Consider the following 2,500-nt stretch of genomic DNA (forward strand, 5'->3'; position numbering starts at 1 on the left):
TAGAGCAGAAAGCATAAAAAGCTAAGAGCACCTGGTATTCCCAGGCGGTCTCCCATCCAAGTACTTAACAGGCCCGCCCCTGCTTAGCTTCCGAGATCGGACGAGATCGGGCGTTTTCAGGGTAGTATGGTCGTAAGCTGCCAGGGCAACTGTAAAGATCGTATTTGAAGGCGACGCAGGCCAAACTAGACTCCAGCAAAGAGTGTCAAACAGCGCCCTCTGCTGTCAGGCAAGAGCAGAAACCATAAAAAGCTTATAGCACCTGGTATTCCCAGGTGGTCTCCCATCCAAGTACTAACCAGGCCCGCCCCTGCTTAGCTTCCGAGATCCGACGAGATCGGGCGTTTTCAGTGTAGTATGGCCGTAAGCTGCCAGGACAACTGAAAAGATCTTATTTGAAGGCGACGCAGGCAAAACTAGACTCCAGCAAAAAGTGTCAAACAGCGCCCTCTGCTGTCAGGCAAGAGCAGAAACCATAAAAAGCTTACAGCACCTGGTATTCCCAGGCGGTCTCCCATCCAAGTACTAACCAGGCCCGCCCCTGCTTAGCTTCCGAGATTGGACGAGATCGGGCGTTTTCAGGGTAGTATGGCCGTAAGCTGCCAGGTCAACTGAAAAGATCCTATTTGAAGGCGACGCAGGCCAAACTACACTCCAGCAAAAAGTGTCAAACAGCGCCCTCTGCTGTCAGGCAAGAGCAGAAACCATAAAAAGCTTACAGCACCTGGCATTCCCAGGCGGTCTCCCATCCAAGTACTAACGAGGCCCTCCCCTGCTTAGCTTCCGAGATCGGGCATTTTCAGGGTAGTATGGCTGTAAGCTGCCAAGGCAACTGAAAAGATCCTATTTGAAGGCGACGCAGGCCAAACTAGACTCCAGCAAAAAGTGTCAAACAGCGCCCTCTGCTGTCAGGCAAGAGCAGAAACCATAAAAGGCTTACAGCACCTGGTATTCCCAGGCGGTCTCCCATCCAAGTACTAACCAGGCCCGCCCCTGCTTAGCTTCCGAGATCGGACGAGATCGGGCGTTTTCAGGGTAGTATGGCCGTAAGCTGCCAGGGCAACTGAAAAGATCCTATTTGAAGGCGACGCAGGCCAAACTAGACACCAGCAAAGAGTGTCAAACAGCGCCCTCTGCTGTCAGGCAAGAGCAGAAACCATAAAAAGCTTATAGCACCTGGTATTCCCAGGTGGTCTCCCATCCAAGTACTAACCAGGCCCGCCCCTGCTTAGCTTCCGAGATCCGACGAGATCGGGCGTTTTCAGTGTAGTATGGCCGTAAGCTGCCAGGACAACTGAAAAGATCTTATTTGAAGGCGACGCAGGCCAAACTAGACTCCAGCAAAAAGTGTCAAACAGCGCCCTCTGCTGTCAGGCAAGAGCAGAAACCATAAAAAGCTTACAGCACCTGGTATTCCCAGGCGGTCTCCCATCCAAGTACTAACCAGGCCCGCCCCTGCTTAGCTTCCGAGATCGGACGAGATCGGGCGTATTCAGGGTAGTATGGCCGTAAGCTGCCAGGACAACTGAAAAGATCTTATTTGAAGGCGACGCAGGCCAAACTAGACTCCAGCAAAAAGTGTCAAACAGCGCCCTCTGCTGTCAGGCAAGAGCAGAAACCATAAAAGGCTTACAGCACCTGGTATTCCCAGGCGGTCTCCCATCCAAGTACTAACCAGGCCCGCCCCTGCTTAGCTTCCGAGATCCGACGAGATCGGGCGTTTTCAGTGTAGTATGGCCGTAAGCTGCCAGGACAACTGAAAAGATCTTATTTGAAGGCGACGCAGGCCAAACTAGACTCCAGCAAAAAGTGTCAAACAGCGCCCTCTGCTGTCAGGCAAGAGCAGAAACCATAAAAAGCTAACAGGACCTGGTATTCCCAGGCGGTCTCCCATCCAAGTACTAACCAGGCCCGCCCCTGCTTAGCTTCCGAGATCGGACGAGATCGGGCGTATTCAGGGTAGTATGGCCGTAAGCTGCCAGGACAACTGAAAAGATCTTATTTGAAGGCGACGCAGGCCAAACTAGACTCCAGCAAAAAGTGTCAAACAGCGCCCTCTGCTGTCAGGCTAGAGCAGAAAGCATAAAAAGCTAACAGCACCTGGTATTCCCAGGCGGTCTCCCATCCAAGTAATTAACAGGCCCGCCCCTCCTTAGCTTCCGAGATCGGACGAGACCGGGTGTTTTCAGGGTAGTATGGCCGTAAGCTGCCAGGTCAACTGAAAAGATCCTATTTGAAGGCGACGCAGGCCAAACTAGACTCCAGCAAAAAGTGTCAAACAGCGCCCTCTGCTGTCAGGCAAGAGCAGAAACCATAAAAAGCTTACAGCACCTGGCATTCCCAGGCGGTCTCCCATCCAAGTACTAACGAGGCCCTCCCCTGCTTAGCTTCCGAGATCGGGCATTTTCAGGGTAGTATGGCTGTAAGCTGCCAGGGCAACTGAAAAGATCCTATTTGAAGGCGACGCAGGCCAAACTAGACTCCAGCAAAAAGTGTCAAA

The 2,500-nt window shown here is 52.4% G+C and overlaps 8 non-coding genes and 3 pseudogenes across 8 annotated transcripts; all 11 read right to left on the reverse strand.

Moving 5' to 3' along the window:
* Nucleotides 1-19: 19 nt before the first annotated feature.
* LOC131133289 (5S ribosomal RNA) lies at nt 20-138 on the reverse strand. Its single transcript, XR_009130860.1, has one exon. It is a non-coding gene; the product is annotated as a 5S ribosomal RNA (ribosomal RNA).
* A 112-nt stretch (nt 139-250) lies between these two features.
* LOC131133061 (5S ribosomal RNA) lies at nt 251-369 on the reverse strand. The gene has a single exon (XR_009130645.1). It is a non-coding gene; the product is annotated as a 5S ribosomal RNA (ribosomal RNA).
* Nucleotides 370-481: 112 nt separating this feature from the next.
* On the reverse strand, nt 482-600 carry LOC131133948 (5S ribosomal RNA). Its single transcript, XR_009131221.1, has one exon. It is a non-coding gene; the product is annotated as a 5S ribosomal RNA (ribosomal RNA).
* A 112-nt stretch (nt 601-712) lies between these two features.
* On the reverse strand, nt 713-821 carry LOC131133522 (5S ribosomal RNA; annotated as a pseudogene).
* A 112-nt stretch (nt 822-933) lies between these two features.
* On the reverse strand, nt 934-1,052 carry LOC131133773 (5S ribosomal RNA). The gene has a single exon (XR_009131050.1). It is a non-coding gene; the product is annotated as a 5S ribosomal RNA (ribosomal RNA).
* Nucleotides 1,053-1,164: 112 nt separating this feature from the next.
* On the reverse strand, nt 1,165-1,283 carry LOC131133062 (5S ribosomal RNA). Its single transcript, XR_009130646.1, has one exon. It is a non-coding gene; the product is annotated as a 5S ribosomal RNA (ribosomal RNA).
* Nucleotides 1,284-1,395: 112 nt separating this feature from the next.
* Nucleotides 1,396-1,514, reverse strand: LOC131133639 (5S ribosomal RNA). Its single transcript, XR_009130920.1, has one exon. It is a non-coding gene; the product is annotated as a 5S ribosomal RNA (ribosomal RNA).
* Nucleotides 1,515-1,626: 112 nt separating this feature from the next.
* On the reverse strand, nt 1,627-1,745 carry LOC131134051 (5S ribosomal RNA). The gene has a single exon (XR_009131321.1). It is a non-coding gene; the product is annotated as a 5S ribosomal RNA (ribosomal RNA).
* Nucleotides 1,746-1,857: 112 nt separating this feature from the next.
* On the reverse strand, nt 1,858-1,976 carry LOC131133023 (5S ribosomal RNA). The gene has a single exon (XR_009130608.1). It is a non-coding gene; the product is annotated as a 5S ribosomal RNA (ribosomal RNA).
* A 112-nt stretch (nt 1,977-2,088) lies between these two features.
* On the reverse strand, nt 2,089-2,207 carry LOC131133345 (5S ribosomal RNA; annotated as a pseudogene).
* Nucleotides 2,208-2,319: 112 nt separating this feature from the next.
* Nucleotides 2,320-2,428, reverse strand: LOC131133523 (5S ribosomal RNA; annotated as a pseudogene).
* Between the last annotated feature and the right edge of the window lie 72 nt (nt 2,429-2,500).

Source organism: Doryrhamphus excisus, chromosome 7, assembly GCF_030265055.1.
Source record: "Doryrhamphus excisus isolate RoL2022-K1 chromosome 7, RoL_Dexc_1.0, whole genome shotgun sequence".
NCBI lineage: Eukaryota > Metazoa > Chordata > Actinopteri > Syngnathiformes > Syngnathidae > Doryrhamphus > Doryrhamphus excisus.